The following is a 22,033-nucleotide window of genomic DNA, read 5'->3' on the forward strand; positions in this document are numbered from 1 at the left end:
AAGCAGAGAGAGAAGGAAAGTTTGGTTTTTGCAGTGGCCAGAGATGTGGAATTTTGAAGAGCATATATGTACAGGGGAGTCCTAGGACTGTGTGAGACATGGTGCCCCATCTACATTATTTCTTTCTTTCTTTTTGGCTGTGCTGCGAGGCTTGCAGGATCTCAGTTCCCTGACCAGGGACTGAACCCAGGCCACATCAGTGAAAGTGCCAAATCCTAACCACTAGACCACCAGAGAACTCCCCACTCCTACAGTATTTATTGTGGCTTCCATGTGGTACCTCTGCTTGTATTTGGGTTACATCAATGATAGAAACCCAGCTGAATTTGCTCAGGAAAAAAGGGGAACTCATGAGCTCATGTGTGAAACCAAACAGTGACAAGGTCAGGAATGGAGGAATGGAGTGGATCTCAGTGAGGTCATCCAGATCTCTAGCTGTTCCTGCCTGCTTCTTTCTGCCTCTAAGGAACAGCCCTGTCTCATTCCTCTCCAATGTATTTGTGGTTTCTTTGGGGAGGTGGAGAATGGAGAGGGGTGATTTTTAAAATACTGCTTTCTTTTCTTTAATGGTCACTAATGTATTTAGTTTCTTCTTCTTCTTGAGTAAACTTTTTAAATGAATGAATGAATTAATTAATTTTATTTTGGCTGCACTGGGTCTTAGTTGAGGCACGTGGGATCTTCGCTGTGGCGTGCGGGATCTTTAGTTGTGGTATGTGGACTTCTTAGTTGTGGCATTCGGACTCTTAGTTGCGGCATGCATGCAGGATCTAGTTCACCAACAAGGGATCGCACCCGGGCCCCCTGCATTGGGAGCATGAAGTCTTACCCACTGGACCACCAGGGAAGTCCCCTTCTTGAGTAAACTTTAATCATCTCTATTTTTCTAGAAATTCTCTATTTCATGTTTTCATATATAGTGGCATAAAGTTGCTCATAGTATTCTCTTATGATTCTTAAATCTTCTACTATATCTGTAGTTTCATTCTCCTTTCATTCTTAATATTAGATATTTGTGCCTTTTTCCTTCTTTCCTTGATTAATCTTGCCAGATGTTTTATTGTCTTTTAAAAGAAACAACTTTTAGCTGTTGATCATTTTTGTGATTGTTGATTTCCTTTTCATTTATGCTCTTATCTCTACTGTTTACTTCCTTCAACTGTTTTTTTTTTTAAGCTTCTTTAGATAGTTGAAAGCTTTACTCATTATGTTTAAGTCATTCTTGTTTTAGAGTAAATGCACTTAAACTATATATTTCTCTACATACGTCATTTTAGTTCCATTCTACAAGTCTTGTTTTGTATCTATCTCTTTATCCTCAGTACCAAATATTTCAGCATTCCCATTGCGATTTCTGTTGATGTCTTCGAGGGAGCTCAGTAAACAATTTCTCTTTCCTCTCCTGGACTCCTGGATTTTGAACTGAGAGACAAGACAAAGAGTGGGGCGAGGTATCTTTTTTTTTTTTTAACTGATAAAGATAAGGTTGGAGGATAAGGATGAGGGTAAATGTGACAGCCAAATGGGTTTCCTAATACTGAAAATGGGGATTTGGCAACCTTAACCCCTGGTCACTGTGATGCTGTGGGTGGTGGATGGGGGACAGACAATGACCACTGCCTGTAGGCAGCTCACTTTCAAGAAGAGAAAGGAAGTCGGTAAATCAAGTAAGCCCATCTTATATTCCCCGCATTGACCAGCTATGTCACTCTTCCTCCCCTGGGCAGAGAGAGGCTGGGAGTGCTACACTAATTTGGTTCCCTCCACAGAGAAGGAAACATCAGGACTAGGAAAGAAATGTTCCTACAACAAGTGTGCTTTTTAGTTTTCAAAATTACAGCTGTTGTTAATCTGCCTTTGTTGTTGTTGTTGACTTCTAATTTTGCTGCATTGTGGGTAGAGAATGTGGTCTGCTTTACATCCACTTCAAAAGTTGTTCAGGCTTTCATTTGTGACCCAACACAAGGACAATTTTTTATAAATGTTCATGTGTTCATGACAACCATGAACCCATTCCTTTTGTGAATTCCTCAGTTTTTCAAACTAATTCTTCCAGTTTTTGCTTTACTTATTTCAAGGCTAGTAGTTAGGTATAAAAAGCTTATTATTGGTGGATATTTTTGGTGATTTGTTACTTTCATCATCCTATAGTGTCCCTCTTTATCTCTTTTAATATTTCATGGCCTTAGGTGTATTTTGCCTGATAATAATATTCTATGTCAGATTTCTTTTGGTTACTATTTGCCTGGTATATCTTTTCCCATTATTTTATTTTCAGCCTTTCCTTTTTCTTTTGCTTTAGAGTGTTCCTTCTAACCAGCATGCTATTGTATTTTGTTTTGTTTGTTTTGATCCAATATGACATTCCCTGTCTTTAAAGAGACAAATGAAATCAATTTACATTTGTAAAGACTGTTGATATATTTAGACTTACTTCTACCATTTTATTTTGTTGTTCTCTTTACTCTACCTTTTAAAATTATGATTTCTCATGTTCTTTCATCTATTAAATTTACAGTTTTCTTTATTCTCCTTTTTTCTTTGATAGTTTTGAAACTATAGATGTATTTCTGTTGTTTAACTGGTTGCCCTTAAATTTTTTATTTATTTATTTATCTATTTATGGCTGTGTTGGGTCTTCGTTTCTGTGCGAGGGCTTTTCTCTAGTTGTGGCAAGCGGAGGCCACTCTTCATCGCGGTGCGCGGGCCTCTCACTATCGCGGCCTCTCTTGTTGCGGAGCACAGGCTCCAGACGTGCAGGCTCAGCAATTGTGGCTCACAGGCCTAGTCGCTCCGCGGCATGTGGGATCTTCCCAGACCAGGGCTCTAACCCGTGTCCCCTGCATTGGCAGGCAGATTCTCAACCACTGCGCCACCAGGGAAACCCGCCCTTAAATTTTTAACACTGATACCCAGATATATATTTTCCCAACAATGTCCAAAGCAGTGCTGTCCAATAGAAATATAATGAGTCACATGTATTATTTAAAATTTTCTAGTAGCCACCTTAGAAAAACAGGTGAAATTAATTTTAATAATATGCTTTATTTAACATAATATGTCAAAAAGAGTATTTCAAAATGTAGTCAATATGAGATTATTAATGAAATAGTTTATAGTTTCTGTGCTAAATCTTGAAATCTGGTATGTATTTTACACTTAACAGCACACCTCATTTTGGATCAGCCACACTTCAAGTACTCAATTGCCGCATATGGCTGTGTCTGCTGTATTAGACAGCACATGTCCGATATAATCTACATATAGTACTTACACAATTTTGATGAGTTTTGAAAAGTGAATATACCCATGCAACCACCACCAGAATGAAGATAGCAAACAACTGATTTTTGCTTTCTTTCACTCTAGATTAGTTTTGCCTTTCCCCCAATTTCATATAATTGGACTCCTACATTATGAGCTGTTTTGTATCTGGCTTCTTTCACTTAATGTAATTTACTCATGTCAGTAGTTTGTTACTTTGTTCATTGCAAAGTTGTCTTCCGTTGTGTGGTTATATCACCATTTGTCTCTCCATTCACCTGTTGGAGGACATTTGGGTTGTTTCTAGGTTGGGGCTGTCATGAATAAGGCTGCCGTTAACATTTGTGTACAAGTCTTTGTGTGGACATATGTTTTCATTTGTCTTGGGTAAATACATACCTAAGAGTGGACTGGCTGAGTTGTATGGTAGGTGTATGTTTAACTTTATAAGAAACTGTCAGACAGTTTTCCAAAGTGGTTGTACCACTTTAAGTCCCTCAGTATTGTCTGAGAGTCCCACAGCTCCACATCCTCCACAACACTTGGTATGACTAGTGATGTTGAGCATTGTTTCACGTGGATGAAAAATATACACATTTTCATATGGGTGAAATAATGTACAATGAAAAATTCATACATCTTCTTTTGGGAAGTATCTGTTCAATTCTTTTGCCTGTTTTTAATTGGGCTATTTCCCTTTTTCTTATTGAGTTGTAGCAGTTCTTTAAATATTTTGTATGTTAGTCTTTTATCAGTTATTTATATTGTGAATATTTTCTCCCAATCTGGGGTTTGTCTTTTCATTTTCTCAGTGGTGTCTTTTGAAGGGCAAAAGTTTTTTTTATCACTGATGAAGTCAAATTTATCCATTTTTTCCCCTCTTACAGCTTGTACTCTCATGTTTTTAAGATATCTTTGCATACCCCAAGGTTGAGAAGATCTTCTCCTGTGTTTTCTTCTAGCAGTTTCATTGTTGTACCTTTTATACTTAGATTTGTGATCTATTTCAATTTAGTTTTTGTGTCAGGTGTGAAGTAAGAGTTGAGGTTCATTATTTTTCCAAGTGGATATCCAGCAATTCCAGCACCAGCTGTTAAAAAGCTATCTTCTATGTTGTGTTACTCTGGCACCTTTGCTGAAATCAATCAACAGTGAATGTATGGGTCTATTTCTGGATTCTTTCTTCTGTTCCATTGATCTATTTGTCCTTAGGCCAACCTCTCATCGTCCTGATGACTGTAGCATAATAGTAAGTCTTGAAATCAATTCCTTGTTATTTTTGTCTGGAATTTCAATTCTACCTTTTTTTTTTTTTTTTTTTTAACAGGTGGGTAGTGTATAGGTTTACAGCATATCTGCTGAACCTGGTTTGATATCTCTTAGCATATCAGTCTAATTCCTAACATTGTCACTTGTTTCCATCTTTGTGGAAGTCAATCTTTACTTGCTATGTTCCAGATGGAACCTCTTGATTTTACATGGGAATTTCACTCTTTTGCAGACACTTGACACTGAGTATCATTTTGCAAACTGCACACATTATCACTTTAAAAAAATCTCCCTTGCAGGCTTTTTTTGCTAGGACATATTTCCTTCTTGATTTAATCATACTTTTTTAGGGTAAAAATTTAATTAGGATTATATAGTTTTTATAGTCAATGGTTGTGGTGGAGTTGCTGGTTGTCCCACAATACCTGATCTGTCCATTTGCAGACTAAAAGAATTTTTATCTGGGCAGATGGCTGTCTTGCTAAGGACTACATTTCCCAGCCTCCCTTGGAGCTAGCTGTCACCAATGGGATGCAAGTGGGAGTGATATATAAGCAAATCACAGTTCCTGCTCTTTAAAGGAAACTGTGTTTGCCCTTTCCCTGTTTCTGCTAATGAGAAGGTAGATGCAGTGGAGAGCCATCTTGAACTCTGGGGACGAGAACAACACCACAGGTATTATAAAGGAACAAAACATAAGGAGCCTGAGGCCCTGACACCTTGAAGCTGTTATATGAGCTAGTTATGTCCAGACTGTACTGAGAAATAATTTCTATCTTTGTGAGCCACTAGAATTTTGGATCTCAGTCAGATCAGCCAAACCTATATCCTAATATAATAATTAGATTTACCAATATCATTTACCTACATTTGTTCATCATTGCTTCTTGATACTCCTTCCTTTTTGGTTTCTATTTTCTTTTAATAAATTTATTTATGGCTTCATTGGGTCTTCATTGCTGCACACAGGCTTTCTCTCTAGTTGTGGCGAGCAGGGGCCACTCTTCGTTGCGGTGCACGGGCTTCTCATTGTGGTGGCTTCTCTTTGTTGCGGAGCTCTAGGTGCACAGGCTTCAGTAGCTGTGGCATGTGGGTTCAGGAGTTGTGGCTCGCGGGCCCTAGAGTGTAAGCTCAGTAGTTCTGGCACACGGGCTTAGTTGCTCCACGGCATGTGTTATCTTCCCAGACCAGGGCTCAAACCCATGTCCCCTGCATTGGCAGGTGGATTCTTAACCACTGAGCCACCAGGAAAGTCCCAGGTTTCTATTTTTTAATTTATTTATTCATTTATTTGGTTGCACCAGGTCTTAGTTGCAGCAGTTGGGCTCCTTAGTTGCTGCTCGCTGGCTCCTTAGTTGCAGCATGTGGGCTCCTTAGTTGTGGCATGCGAACTCTTAGTTGTGGCACGCATGTGGGATCTAGCTCCTTGACCAGGGGTTGAACCCAGGCCCCCTTCATTGGGAGTGTGGAGTCTTATCCACTGCACCACCAGGGAAGTCCCCAGTTTCTATTTCTTCTTGGCAGAGGACATCTCTTAGGAGTTTTTTCATCAAAAGTTTGGGGGATGAAAAATTCTTGTTTTTTGTAAGTTTGAAGATGTTTTCATTTTGTTTAGTAATAGTTTAGCTAGGTATATTATTCTAAGTTAGTAGTTAATTTCCCTCAACACCCGGAATACCTGAAGGTATTACTGCATTGTTTTCTTATCTCTTTTGTGGTTGAGAGTTCTCATTTCAGTTTATTTATCATTTCTTTGTGAGCAACCTTTTTTCCCCTTCAGGGTTGCTTTTAAGATTTTTCTCTTCATCTTTGAAATTCTGAATGTATCTAGGTGGAATTTTTATTTTTATTTATTTAGCATGGCATTTGTTGCGCTTCTTTATTTTGAGAACACATGTCTTTTTTCACTTCTTGAAAATTCTTAGCTATTATCTCTTTGAATATTGCTCTCTTGTAATTCCTTCTACATCATACTTCTGGAAATTTCTGTTATATGTATTCTTGATCTTCTAATGTTATTTTCCATTTCTCTTAACTTCTCTCTCATATTTTCCATCACTTTTTCTATATTGCCTTCTAAATGAATTCTTCAGTGCAATCTTTCTATTACCCAGCTCTCTCTTCATCTAGTTTACAGTTTATTCCATCTTTTGAGCTGTTATGTCAATGATTATAATTTTTTATATCCATTTGTTCTTGATTCATATCTGTTTGTTTTATATCATGTTTTTTGTTGTTCCTTATCTCTTTGTGGAGCTTGAGCATGTTTATTTAAAAGCATTTCTAAGAAGGTTTCATTCTTTGAATTTCAACAGTAGTGAATTCATCTCCTGATTGAACTTGGAAGTGGATTCATCCCCAGTCAAGCCTCCAGATAAAAACACAGCCTAGTTGACACTTTGCAGCCATGTGAGACCTTAATCAGAGGAAGAAGCTAACCTCTGCCTGGACTTTTGACCCACAGAAACCATGTGAAAATAAAGTGTGTTGTTTTAACTCGTTAGATTTGTGATAATTTGCTTGAAGATTAGAGGACTAATTATACATGTCCCTATATTTGAGTTATAGCTTATGAAGTTCTGTCTTTAGTATGAGTGAAGCTCTTGGAACTTATGTACACTGAATGGGGTAGTCCACCAAAATGTGAACAGTGGTTATACATGGATGAGAGACCATGGGTTATTTTTATTCTCTTCTATAGTTTTCAGTACACCAAGTTTTAAAATATGATATCTATGTAAAACAGCCAATACTATTTGTTTAAAGTAAACATTTTGTTAAAGAATAATAACATAGAGAAAATGGTGCAAATCTTAAATGTTCAGTTTGGTGAATTTTTACAAAGTGAACACATCTATGTAATCACCATCGAGGACAAGAATTAGAATATTAGCAGCATCCTAGAAGCCTCTCCTCTTGTTTCTTCAGTTGTTAACTCCAAAAAGATAATCATGAATTTGACTTTTATCACCAGAGGTAAGTTTTGCTTGTTTTTGAACCTTTTATAAGTGGAATCATTGAGTATATTTATTTATTTCTGACTTCTATCATTCAACATTGTGTTTGTGAAGTTCATAATGTTGTCCTGTGTAGTGACAGTTCAATCATTTTTTTTTTTAAAGATTGATTGATTGATTGATTGATTGATTGCTACGTTGGGTCTTCGTTTCTGTGCTAGGGCTTTCTCTAGTTGCGGCAAGCGGGGGCCATTCTTCATCGCGGTGCACGGGCCTCCCACCATCGCGGCCTCTCTTGTTGCGGGGCACAGGCTCCAGACGCGCAGGCTCAGTAGTTGTGGCTCACGGGCCCAGCCGCTCCACGGCATGTGGGATCTTCCCAGACCAGGGCTCGAACCCGTGTCCCCTGCATTGGCAGGCAGATTCTCAACCACTGCGCCACCAGGGAAGCCCAGTTCAATCATTTTTAATGTTTTTTAGTATTCTGTTGTGTGATTATATCAAACTTAGCTGTATTATACTACTGGTGGATATTTAGGTAGTTTCCAGTTTGGGACTTGCTATGGACCGAATGTTTGTGTACTCTCAAAGTCCATATGTTGGAATCTTAACCCCAATATGGTGGTATTGGGAGAGGGTCTATGTGAGATGATTAGGCCATGAGGGTGGAGCCCTCATGAATGGGATTAGTACCCTTATAAAAGGGACCCCAGAGAGCTCGCTCACTGTCTTTCTGCCAAGTGAGGATACAAGAAAAAATCAGCAGTCTGCAACCTGGAAGAGGCTTCTCACCAGAAGCCAATCATGCTGACACCGTGATCTTCAACTTCCAGCCTCCAGAACTGTGAGAAATAAAAATGTCTGTTGTTTGTTAACCACTCAGTCTATGGTATTCTGTTACAGCAGCCTGAACTGACTAAGACAGGGCTATTATGAATAAAACTGCCATGAACATTTGTAGGCATGTCTTCTGTTAAATATATGTATGCATTTTTTTGTTGACTATATACCTAGGATGTATATACATACATTCAGCTTTAGTAGATAGTGCTTTTGTTTTCAAAGTGTTTATGCCAATTTATTCTCCAACCAGCAGAATATGAGCATTTCACTTGCCCTGCATCCTTGCCAACACTTGGTTTTATCAACTAAAAAATTTTAATTTAGTGTGTACAATGGTATCTCATAGTGGTTTGACTTGCATTTTCTTGATAATTAATGATGTTGGGCACCTTTTCAGATATTCATTGGTCATTTGGATATCCTCTTTTTTGATGCCCCTATGCAAGTCTTTTGCCTATTTTCTAAATGAAGTTGTCTTTTTCACATTACTTTGTGGGAGCTCATCATATATTCTGGACATGAGTTCCTTTGTTGGAAATATGTATTGCAAATATCGTATTCCACTCTAATTTACATTTTTGTTCTGTTGATGGTTTTTGTGTGGGTGTGTGAACAAAACTTCTTATGCCAATGAAGTCTAATTTGTTGATTATTTTTTAAAGACTAGAACCCTTTGTGTCCTACTTAAGAAATATTTTCTTAGCCCACCATCTATTTCCAATTCTCTTAGGTTTTCTTAAATGTTTTTTGCTTTATCTTTTACATTTAGGTCTATGATCCAACAGAAATGTATTTCTACACATGGTGTGGCAGCAGTCAAGATTCATTTTTTTCCCATATGGATATCCAGTTGACTCGGTACCGTTTACTAAAACAGAGCTACCTTTCTCCCGTTGCATTGTAGGGACATCTTTGTCACAAAGCAAGTGACTAAATATGTATGGGTCTCTTTATGCACTCTTTATTCTGTTCTGTGGTTCTGTGGGCCTCTTTTTCTATCCTTGCTAATATCACACCATCAATTTCAAATTTATAATTCTTGATGGTGTAAGTCTTTAATTTTGTACTTCTTCAATGTTGTATTGACTATTATTGGTCCTTTTCTTTCTTTTTTTTTTAATTTCTTTTTTATTTATTTTTTTTGCTGCGTTGGGTCTTCGTTGCTGCTCAAGGGCTTTCTCTAGTTGCTGCAGGCGGGGGCTACTCTTCATTGTGGTGTGCGGCCTTCTCATTGCGGTGGCTTCTCTTGTGGCAGAGCACAGGCTCTAGGCGCGTGGGCCTCAGTAGTTGTGCGCAGGCTCAGTAGTTCTGGCTCATGGGTTCTAGAGCACAGGCTCAGTAGTTGTGGTGCACAGGCTTAGTTGCTCCACGGCATGTGGGCTCTTCCTGGACCAGGGCTCAAACCATGTTCCCTGCAATAGCAGGCGGACTCTTAACCACTGCACCACCAGGGAAGCCCAGCCCTTTTATTTCTGTTATATTTTGGAATCAACTTCTAAATTTCCACAAATATTTGCTGAAATTTTGGTTGGAATTACATTGAATCTATGGATCAATTTGAGGAGAATTATATTCTTTCCAATATTGAATCTTCTGATCCATGAACATAGTATATTTTTTTAGGTCATTAATTTTTCTCAGTAATAATTTGCAGTTTTATGTATAGAGAACTTGTCTGTCATTTTCCCCTAGGTACTTGATGTTTTCTGATGGTATTGTAAATGGTATCATTGTTTATTTTTCATCTGGTAATTGTTTATTGCTAGTGTATAGAAAGGCAATTGATTTTTTTGATGTTGACATTTTAGCCAGGGACTTTGCTAAATTCACTTATTAATTCTAATCATTTATTTTTTAATTCTTTTGGGTCTTCTATGTATACAGTCATGTTGTCTGTGAATAATAACAGTTTGTTCTTTCTTTCCAGTTGTTATACTTTAAATTTTTTTATTGCTTTATCCCACGGAATAGGATCTCATGTTGTCTGTGAATAGTAACAGTTTGTTCATGTTGTTTGTGAATAGTAACAGTTTGTTCTTTCTTTACAGTTGTTATAATTTAAATTTTTTTATTGCTTTATTGCACTGAATAGGATCTCCTCTACAATATTGAATAGAAGTGGTGATAGTGAACAGCCTTATCTTCTTCCTAACCTCTGGAGGAAAATTTTCAATATTTTGCAATTAAGTATGATGTTTGCTGTACTTTATGTTAGATATTTTATTAGATTAAGGAAATTTCCTGTCTCTTTCTAGCTATTAAGAATTTTTATTCTGAATGAATATTAAATTTTATTGAATGCTTTTTATGCATCTACTGAGATGATCATATGATTCTAGTTCTTTATTTTGTTAATGTTGTGAATTATGTTGACTTTTTAAAAGATTTTATAATTGTTAAATCACCCTTGCTTCCTGGAATGAATCCCCCTAGATCATGGTATGTTATTGACAGCACTTGATAATTTTTTTTTAATTTAGCCTTTTTAATTGGTGTGTAATGGTATCCCATGTGTGTGTGTTTTTTTTTTTTAATTAATTTATTTTATTTTTGGCTGCATTGGGTCTTTGTTGCTGCACGATGGCTTTTCTGTGGTTGTAGCGAGGGGGGGCTACTCTTCATCGCCACACGCAAGCTTCTCATTGCGGTGGCTTCTCTTGTTGTGGAGCACGGGCTCTAGGCGTGTGGGCTTCAGTAGTTGCAGCATACGGGCTCAGTAGTTGTGGCTCACGGGCTCTAGAGTGCAGGCTCAGTAGTTACGGTGCACCAGCTTAGTTGCTCTGCAGCATGTGGGATCTTCCTGGACCAGGGCTCAAACCTGTGTCCCCTGCATTGGCAGGCTGATTCTTAACCACTGCACCACCAGGGAAGCCCCCATGTTGTTTTAATATGAATTTCCCTAGTGACTAGGGAATGAAATTGAGCATCTTTTCATCTACTTATTTACCGTTCATATATCTTCTTTTGTGAAGTGACTGCTTAAATCTTTTGCCCATTTGAAGTACTGCCTTTTTATTGTTGAGTTTTGAGAGTTCTTCACATATCCTGGTTGAGTTTTTGTGGGCTATGAGATTTGCAAATATTTTCTCTCAACCTGCAGTTTATCTTTCATTCTCTTTTTTTAAAAGTTTTATATTTATTTATTTATTTATTTAGGCTGCGCTGGGTCATACTTGTGGCACGCGGGATCTTCATTGTGGCATGTGGGATCTTTAGTTGCAGCATGCGGACTTCTTAGTTGCGGCATGCGGACTTCTTAGTTGCAGCATGCAAACTCGTAGTTGCAGCATGCATGCGGGATCCAGTTCCCTGACCAGGGATTAAACCTGGGCCCCCTGCATTGGGAGCATGGAGTCTTACCCACTGGACCACCGTGGAAGTCCCTAACTTTCATTCTCTTAGCAGTGCCTTTTACAGAAGCAAAATTTAAAATTTTTGATATAACATAATTTATGAATTTTTTCTTTTATATGCCATGCTTTTGGTGATATATCCAAGAATGCTTTGCTTATTCCAAAGTCACAAAGATTTTTTCCCCCATATTTTCTTTTAAAAGTTTTATTATTTTACTGTTATCATTTGGGTCTATGATGAATTTTGAGTTAATTTTTGTGTAACACGTGACAAAGATTGACAATCATTTTTTCAATATTGCTATCCAAATTATTAAAATCCATTTGTTGAAAAACAACAACAACCAGCTATTCTTTCTCAGTAAAATTGCCTTTGCACCTTTGTAAGAAATCAACTGGCCAAACTTGTGTGATTCTATTTCTGGATTCTATTCCTTGCTCCACTGATCCATGTATCTATCCCTTGACCAATTCCACAGTAATAACTGTTGCTTTATAGAAAGTCTTAAAGGATGTAGTGTGAATCCTGAAACTTTGTTCTTCTTTTTCAAAATTGTTTTGGTTATTCGGGTTCCTTTGCCTTTCCATGTAAATTTTAGAATCAGCTTGTTGATTTTTACAGAAAAGCCTGATAGGACTTTGTTTGGGATTAGACTGAATCTGTAGATCAGCTTGGAGATAATTGACAGCTTAACAAAATTCAGTCTTCCAATCCATGAACATGGTATATCTCTCCATTTATTTAGGTATTTAAAATTTTTTTCATTAGTGTTTTATAGTCTTCAGCATACAGATTTATGCCCAAGTATTTCATTTTTTCCAGTGCTATTTCTTAATTTTAAGTTCCAATTATTCATTGTGAGTATATAAAATACTTTTTTTTTTTTTGGTATATTGACTTATGTGATCTTGCTAAACTTATTAGTTCTAAAGGATTTTTCACGTAGACAATCATGTTACATATGAATAGAAGGAGATTTCTTCCTTTCCAAGCTGTATGCCTTATTTATTGCCTTATTGAACTGGCTAGGAATTCTCTTATGTTGTTGAGCAGGAGTAGTGAGAGAGGGCATCCTTGTTTCTGATCTTAAGGGGAAAACATTCCATCTTTCATAATTATGTATGATGTGAATAATCCAACATCAAATTCCAAACCAAAGGTCTGCTTTCTAGGGCCTTAGTAAGCAGAATTAAAGTGAAAGTGAAGTGCCACTAATGTTTTAGGGAGTGTAATCCCAGGAAAGCTGAAGTGGGAAAAAGGAAAGGAGGGAGAACCAATGTGAAGGTACATTATTGAGCTGGCCACTGCTTGATGTTAATCACAATTGATTGCTTCATCTCATGGAACTATCTTGCACATGCCTGGGCATTGAGTGGATCCATGGCATTTCAAGCACCAGCAGCCACAGGGAAGCACATGGGGGTAGGAGGCAGAAATGCTATCATGCTGTGTCCGTGTGGAGTTAAACAGAGCCCATGCAAAATTGGTTGGGACAAAACAACTGGCCAAGACTCTTGTAGACTAGTGGAGCTGAGAGGATTCAAGCTGGCATATAAGAGCATATGAGAAGTTTATTGTCCAAATCTATCTCATCTGTTTTTTAGATTTTCATTTGTATACATGCATATAGTTTAAAATATCAAGTAGGTCCACAGGCTTATTATAAAAACTGCAGTCTCTTATCCCCCATCCCCAAATTCTTCCATTTTCTGCTCCCCAGGGGCAAGCAACTTCTACTCTTTTAACTATTGCTTTTGGAATTTACCTCTATATCACAAAATAATATGCTTTATTATTCCTCCCCCCTCCCCCCCCCCCGCCCAGTTTTAGGCATTATCTGTCAACTTTTCACAATAGAAAATGAGGAACTGTCTGGCTTTCACCAGCACCACCCCTCCCTCTACCTTGCACACACACACACTTCCTATCCCACCATTCTTCCAATAGAGTTTAAATCATAATTTAAAGTTTACATTATTATGATTACATAAACTCTATTCACCATTGTGCCATGTAGAACACAATAGTTATTTTTCTTCCACAATCTTTTGCTTTCTTTGTAGTTAATACTGTCTAGTTTTTATTTGTTTGCTTAGTTTTCTGTCTAATTATCATGAATTCATCCCAAATCCTTCCCCAGCAGAACCAACTGCCTCTTGATACATCCAAGCACATTTCCCAATTGCATCACCTTGGAAACATTTTTCACAGACCTTTCTGGTCTCTTCCAATTTCTTCTGGCTGCTCTCCAAGCCTATTGGGCTCTCCCTTCATCAATAGCTTGAGGATTCACATTATTTCTCTTATGCATTGATTTCTCACCTTAACCTCTTTCTTGATTTATTGCCTGTCTTAGTGGTGACATTCTCTAGTCAATTCCCAAGAAAGGATGTTACAAACCAAACCTGGGTCTACTTGCCCACACGCAGTAAAGCCAATCTATTGACACCAGGTCGTGGTGAAGGAAAGTGCAGGGCATCAAGCAAGGAGTCCAGGTAGCTAGTGCTTAAAAGGCCCAAACTCCCCAAAGGCTTTCAGGGAAAGGGTTTTAAAGATAGGGTGAGGGAGGGGTTTGTGGGGTATGTGATCAGCTCAGGGACATTCTTCTGATTGGTTGGTGGTGAGGTAATTGGGAGTCAACATCATCAACCTTCTGGTTCCAACTGGTCTGGGGTCACATGTGCTTGTGGGGAGCATAGAGGTAACTTCTTCCACCTGGTGGGGGTTTCAGTATCTGCAAAACAGCTCAAAGGATATAGCTCAGAATATTACCTATAGCTCTTGAGGAGAAACTAAACGTCGTTTGCTTTGTTTAATGGCTAAACTATTATTTTGTCTTGCTTGACTGTTTTCCTTTCTTTCTGATTTTTCTCACTTCTCTGATTAAATTTATTCTTTGACTAAAGTTTTTCTACAGACAAAAGGCAGGAGGAGGACATGGTGGGGTGGAGTGGGTATTCTGTTCTGGGAAGGTACCATAGGGTCCTGCTCTGTTACAGACGCATGGGAGTTAAAATTTTTGAGACCATTCATTTCTGAAAATCTTTATTCTATGCTCACAGTTGATAGTTTGGCTGGGTATAGAATTCTAAGTTTGATATATATGTTTTTCTGGATTTTGAAGGCATTGTGGTCTAAATCAGTGTTGCTGTTAAGAAATCTGATGCCATTCTGATTTTTAAAAAATTTTTATTTTATTTATTTATTTTTTTGGCTGAGCCACTTGACATGTGGGATTCCAGTTCCCTGACCAGGGACCTAACTCATGTCCCCTGCAGTGGAAGCGCAGAGTCCCAACCGCTGGACCGCCAGGGAAGTCTCCCATTCTGATTTTTGATGCTTTGTGTAAAATCTAGTTTTTCCCTCTCTGGGAGTTTGTATGATTTTTCATTTGTTCTTAGTGATCTAAAATTTCATAATGATATGTCTTAGTGTGCAAACAGCATCCATTTTGTTCAATACTTGGTGGGTATCTTCAATCTGGAAACTCATGTAATTTAATTCAGAGACATTTACTTGAATAACTTATTGGATGAGTACCCCTCCCTCTTTTATTTTCTCTATTCTTTCTGGGATTTCTTTTATTTGGATGTTAGATCTCCTAGGTTGATTCTCTAATTTTCATGTCTTTTCTCTCTTATGCTTTGTCCTTTTGCTCTGCTTTCTGGGAAATTGCCGAATCTGCAACCTTATCTTCTAAACTTACCACTAAGCTTTTAATTTGTTCTACGCAAGAGAGATTTTTTTCTTCTCAGAACATTCCTTTTTAATAACATCCTGTACTTGTTTAATATGTGCTATATCTCTTACGTCTTTGATGCTACTAATGATAATTTTTTGGCATGTTCTTCTTATCATAGTCATGTGTGTTCCCTCCAAGTTGCTTTTTATCTGTTTCTTATTGTTTGGTTCTGAGTTAGGAGCTTCCCTTATGTGCCCAGTGATCCTTGGCGTCTACGCACAGAGTCTGCTCGGAAGCTCAAAGCTCAGAGCTGGCTGCCCACCAAGGACTCCACCGAAGGGTGATCTGACTAGGCTCTTTCACTGAGCAACTTCTTTTTTAAAAAAAATTTTTAATATAATTTTTTTAATTAATTAATTTGTCTGTGTTGGGTCTTTGTTGTTGCATGCGGGCTTTCTCTAGTTGCAGTGAGCAGGGGCTACTCTTCGTTGCGGTGTTGCAGTGGCTTCTCTTGTTGCAGAGCATGGGCTCTAGGCATGCGGGCTTCAGTAGTTGCAGCACACGGGCTCAGTAGTTGCAGCACATGGGCCCTAGAGTGTGCGGGCTTCAGTAGTTGCAGCACGTGGGCTCAGTAGTTGTGGCTCACAAGGCTCTAGAGCGCAGGCTCAGTAGTTATGGCTCATGGGCTTTGTTGCCCCGCAGCATGTGGGATCTTCCTGGACCGGGGCTCAAACCCATGTCCCCTGCATTGGCAGGCGGATTCTTAACCACTGAGCCACCAGGGAAGTCCTCACTGAGCAACTTCTGATGTCACTGCCTTTAGGTCTTTCCTCCTAGGTTTCTCAAATTTGCAAAGATCTTTTGATCTCTTGCCTGGAGGTTCATATTAAGCCTGTTTGCCATTTAGGAGTATTAATATTCAATGTGAAGACCTTCACTTAATTCTCCCATTTTCAGTGTGATGCCCCTGCCCCCAGCTGGATCTGCTCTTCCCCAGTGCAGAGTCCCATGGTTTTACCCACTCCAGGGAATAATATTCTGTTGGGATATAGTAGAGTAAGTCACCTTGGGAGATGGGATCTTGGTTACTAACTACCTTTTAAAGTCTCTTTCAACAAGTCCCCTGTGGTTCCCTCTGCTTCCAGCAGTACATGATACTCAATTCCTGAACCTTTGGGGGTTCTGTGTGTCCTAGACTTTCCTCACTGCCGGTTTAAGACTCAATTTTTTTGCATCCACTAAGTCAATTCCCACTTGTCGGTTTGCTTTCCAATTTTGAAATTATCCCATTTTCTTTGTCATTGTAGTACTTTAAAAATTCCTTTTCTGCCATTTTTAAAGGAGTTTCAGGAGGGAGCAGGGATAAATGCCTGTGCTTAATCTGCTGTCTATATGCTCGCTTCGGCAACACACATATTAATCTGCTGTCTGTAACCAGGAACCCTGGCTGTTCTTTTTTCATTATATTAATTCTTCTTGATATTTCCCAAAACATCTTAGTCATTGTATTCACAGGTATCCTCTGGTCTCTAACTCCTGGATCTATCATCTGAGGTTCGTGGGATGGGTGGCAGGGAGGGGGTGGTGGTGGTAGTGGTGGGTGGGTGGGTGAGGGTGGGGCAAGCTTATTGGTTTTGCCACTGACTCTTATGACTGCTTTTGTTTTGTGATTTTGTCTTTGTGAGCTCATCTGCAGGAACCTTTGTCTGTGGGAACACTGGGCAGCCTAGGTTGAGGTCATGGCCCTCTAGGGAGTGTTTGCATTTGTTTCTGCCCAGTGCCCACAGGCATCTCCAGCCAGGGACCCTTTTCTGTGTTAACTTCTTGCTTTCAGAGTCTCCTGAACACAAGGGAAGCAGGGTAGTGTAAATTTAAATCCCAAACCCCTTGGGGCTAAGTCTGTGGTTACAAATTCCCAGAGCCCAGGCTGTAGCAGATGAGCTGATTGGTGCTCTGTCTGAGCAGAAAGTGGGTTTGTTTTTTTTTTTTAAATCCTTGCCCACTTTTTCACCGAGACTATAACTCTGAAGAGTCTGGCTTGGAGGTGGGTCTCATTTACAACTCCTGGCTTTGTGGTGCCCAAAGCCTTATATCTCGTCCCCACAGGGGCTGTAAAATCCAACCCCAGGCTGCTGAGACCCACAGCTCCACCCTGCCCGTGCCAGCACAGCACCGATACTAGCCCTCCTGATTCCTGCTCTGGTTTTCAGCTCCTTCTTTGTTTTTATCCCTGGGGAGTTCCCTTCCTTTCTTGCAAGCTCAGCCATGCATTTAAAAGCATGTTTGTTATATTTTAGCCACCACCATTTCCAAGTAGTATTTTGTAGCAGGAGGGTTTTCTGCAGTGTAACTCACAATTGTGTTGGAAATAAAAGTCCTATATTTTTTGCTGGTTTCTACTGTCTTTTGCATCTCAGTATTCCCCACAGCAAAGCATCAATAGAGGCCCCTGTGAATAGCGAATACAAGGAGTTGAATTGCCGCGACTGGTGTCCTAGTCACCTAATTGGCGATTTTGCCAAAGGCACAGCAAAGCGAGTCAGGGTTTCCTCTGGCAGTCCTGCTGTTTGGAGCAGGGGTCTCAGAGAAGATTCAAGATCCATCCTGGGCTGGACCCAACCTACCCGTGGGTACCGTCTGATGTCCTGCCAGCCCTCCCAGGCATCCTGCCCTCCAGCCACACACCTGATCACAAGCTCCGTCTCACCTTTCTTTAGCTCCGTCTCACCCTTCTTTGAACTTGCTGTTCCCACCCCCTCGCTCAGGCAGGGTGCCCACCCAGAGCCTCTGAAGCGCTGCCCGTAGAGCTTCGCTGGGGCGGTTTGCTCGCTTGACCGGCCTGCTCCACCAGACACCGGGAGGAGGCCGGGCTGCTTTCCCCTTTGTATCTTCGGCATCCTCATGGTAACGGCGTAAACAACCGAAGCGCTCCATAAATGTGTGGCTAAAGCGTGAACGAGAGGGCCGGCATTCCCAGAGAACCAGCTCCAAGCACGGAGTTCGGATTTTATAAAATTAAAGCAGCTGTTATAGTCTGGTTGCTGTAACATCCTGGGCCGGGGTGGGGGGTGGGGGGTGGGTGGGTGCGGGGAGGGACTCCTCCCCCAGCCCCTCCCCTCCCCCTCTCGCGGGTGTGTGGGGCTCCCTGGCCCAAGTTTGAGAAGACATCTCTTTCCACAAGGGGAACTGGCTGTGTGTCTCCCCAGAGCTGTGGCCCCCAGCAGCTTTGTCTCTGTGGGTGCCTTGGCTGCCAAGGTAGTACACAGATGAAAGGAGGTCGCAGTGAGCCGCTCACAGTGAGTTTACAAAGCACTTCCCCTCTGATGAAGACAAACCAGGAAGGGACTCGGCCAAGATCACACAAGGCTGGGGTGGTGGGGGTGAGGAGTCGGGGTGTTAGGGCTGCACTATCCAGCGGCCAAGAGCTGCGCATGTCACCACCGAGTGAGCACGGAGCACTGAAATTCTTAACTGAGATGTGCCTTAAGTGTAAAATACACACCAGAGTTCAAAGACTTAGTATGAAAAATCAAAAGGGTAAATGTCTCATTAAGAATTTTAAATATTTATGACATGTCAAAATGATAATATTTTGCATGTATGAGCTTAAATACAAATATTGTTAGAATGAATTCCACCAGTTTTCTTTTGACTTTGTTGTAATGAAGCTACCAGAAAAGGTAAAATTACCCATGTGGGTTGTGTTTGTGGCTGGTGTCTTTTTTCTGTGGGAGGTACTTGTCTAGAGTGTGGGCCACGTGATTCCTAAGCAGACCTTCCTTCACTCACAGCCCTGGGCACCACCTGGTGGGTGGTGTCTCTGCACGCCCCAGATTTGGACTCTGCTACACCACCTATGAGCTGTCTGACCTTCCCCAGGACAAGTCCCGGTTTCCTCATCTGGAAAGGCCACCGTTTTGCCCACAGGGGAACGAGATGGTTTTGAGGATTCAGGATTCAATAGAGCCCTTCCTGGTGGTCCACTCATATCCTCATCACAAGAGCCACGGGGCTGTAGCAGCGAGAGAGCGGAGCCTTGCCTGCTGTAGGGTGAATGAATGGATGAGTGCTTGTTCAACCCCACTGAACGCTGGCTTATCCCTTTGGCTGTGAAGACATTCTCGATCTGGTTTCCACCTTCAGGTGTGTATCATATTCATGAGCTGCACAGCCATGGGCGCAACCAGATTTGAGAACTGCCACTGTCCTACTTTGGGATCCTTTGAAAGCAGAGCCTGAGTTAAGGACTTCGGGGTGACCCCAGGAGGCAGGAGAGCAAGGCAGGAGAGGAGGAGAAGCGATGGGGGTGTCCTTCCCTGCTGTGGGTGAGAGAAGGCTGGTTTCCACCAGGAACTCTAGAAGCATACAGAATGCCTCCCAGAATTGTCTTCTGGAAGATAGGAGGTGGGAGCATCCATCCACTGGCTCCTGTTCTCCAGTGCAGAAGGTTGCTCAGGGGTCTTTACTCCCCACTCCTGAGCTGTCTAGTGGCTTCAGGAGGTCTTGGGAAAAGCCCCCTGGCAGAAAAGCTCCTGCTTGAGATGGCGCAAGTCATGCTGAGTCAGGACTATCCACCTCATTGCAGCTGAAATCAGAGGTGGGACAAGGGGGTGTGATGTGGCACAGAAGTGTCTGCTACAGTCCCTAAAGTCTAGAAATACACCAAAAAGAATTCAAACTTGCTACAACAAATAGACAAAATCAGTAGCTCAACTTAAGGTCTGTACTTTGACAGAATGGGCTATGGCTTACGGGCAATTTCTGGAAAGTTAGGTGAAACCTCATTCTTTTGTTCATGCATTCATTCACTCATTCATTCATCCGTCGATATTTATTGGACACTGATTCTGAGTCAGGCCCTCGCCCACCCCAGAAAGGACAGCAGAATGAAAGAGAGGGGTAAGGATGTCATTGTACCAACAAAGTGGAATCTTTTCTAATTTATAAATTAGGTGTTACCTGCAAACTTCAGTCCTTTAATCTTCACTGGTAACAGGGTACTGATGTTGAAGGTCACCCATTGTTGGGTGACAGCAGAACCCAAAGCCCCTGAAGAGGATTTGGCCTGTTCCTTGGGTCAAGGAGGACTTATAAATGAATTCACCCACCCATCCTGCCTTCCTGATCACTCAGCCTGCAGCCTCTGAGCACCTACTTGGTGCCAGGTTCTGTGAAAGTTCCAGGAATGCAGTGGTGAATGAGACAGAGCCCTGCCCTTAGGAGCTCGCAGTCTGGAGGGGGAGATGGCAGCACCCTTGCAGAGTCCAGAGGCAGGCTCCAAGCCCTGGGGAGAGGGGGAGGGGGCTGCAGCCTGCTGGGTCTTGGAAAGCTTTCTGGAGGAGGCGCAATCGGATATTCACCCCAAGGCCTCTGGGCCCCAGATGTGAGCTTCTGGCACAGAGCAGACCTGGCTGAACCCCATAACTGGCTGCTTGGCAGAGGACACTGGCAAACCCAGGCTTGCTCTGGTCCATTTGCATATCATTTGCATCTATCTGCATATGCGGTGGCACAGCCTGGTCTCTTATGCATTTAAATTGCAAGTTATTTGTCTCTCTTTGAAAGCTCTCATTTTTTTTTCCCAAGGGTGGGCTGGCTCCATTTCCCCTCCTTGTCTTTATAATGCAAGACTGTTGAGTTTGCCAAGCATGGTGCAAGGCTGTAGATCTGGGGTATGATACATGTTTGCTATTCTGGCTTTCAGAATACTTTGTTATTTTTAAGGGCTCCATGGCAGCCTGGTGCAAAAGGGAGTATTGAGCATGTGTACCCCATGTTACAGATGGGGAAACTGAGGCAGAGAGTGATTAAGTGAGGTGACCAACCTCACTTCCCATGTTGGAGGCAGGACCATGGCTAGGCATCAGGTTGCCTGATTTCTGATCCCACATTGAGAGGGCCTTTAGAGGTCATCTCTTCATACAGATGGTGGAAGGAGATCCAGAGAGGGATAGGGACTTGCCAAAGGCCACTGGCTGGTCCAGAATGCAGTCTTGGCTTCCACAGCTCTGCCTGAAGACAATGAGCCCTTCTGTCAAGGTGATTGTTTTGGTTGCTGTGTTGGTGGCCTTTGCCCCTTCAGAGGGGGACCCTCCCCATAAATACCATTGATATATTGGTGTCTCCTTATTTGGGTTGCTGTTTAAGCCTGGTGAGTGTCACCCAAGCCAGCCCATCCCATTTGATCAGGACTTGACTTAGCCCAGACATGAGTTGGCAGGAGTCCTTGTTGGTCTTCTAAGGGGGGACCTTCTGCTGCCAAGAAGGCACAGTTAGGGCCATCCCAGAGGATGCAGGTCTCTTGCTGCCCTTAGAAGATGCACCTCTGACATGACTGTGAAACCAAACTTGAAGACATCAGCTTGTCTCTTAAAATGTGTCAACAGAGTAGAGTCCCCACTCTACTCTTTACTCAAGGTCAACACTGGGTCTGGCTGATCATGACGTCATTGGGGATCTTTACTTGTAAGGACAGAACTGCTAATTCATTGCTAATAACATCTTCCATTTATTGAGCATCTTACCATGTGTAGACGTGGGTCTGGGCTTTTGCTCAGGTTACTTCCATTCCTCATCCTGAAGACGGGGACTGTTATTCCTGTTACACAAGTAAGGCCACTGAAGCTCAGTGAGATGAAGAACTTCGTTCAAGGTCACACAGCAA

General features: G+C 41.2%; 2 long non-coding RNA genes across 2 annotated transcripts in view; both read left to right on the plus strand.

Annotated features, from left to right (window-relative positions):
- Positions 1-22,033, plus strand: part of LOC137770686 (uncharacterized) — a 44,347-nt gene that overhangs the window by 13,607 nt on the left and 8,707 nt on the right. The window lies entirely within an intron of this gene.
- On the plus strand, positions 5,130-7,036 carry LOC137769835 (uncharacterized). The gene is made up of 2 exons (XR_011075094.1): positions 5,130-5,208; positions 6,849-7,036. It is a non-coding gene; the product is annotated as an uncharacterized lncRNA (long non-coding RNA).

This window comes from Eschrichtius robustus, chromosome 10, assembly GCF_028021215.1.
Source record: "Eschrichtius robustus isolate mEscRob2 chromosome 10, mEscRob2.pri, whole genome shotgun sequence".
Classification (NCBI taxonomy): domain Eukaryota; kingdom Metazoa; phylum Chordata; class Mammalia; order Artiodactyla; family Eschrichtiidae; genus Eschrichtius; species Eschrichtius robustus.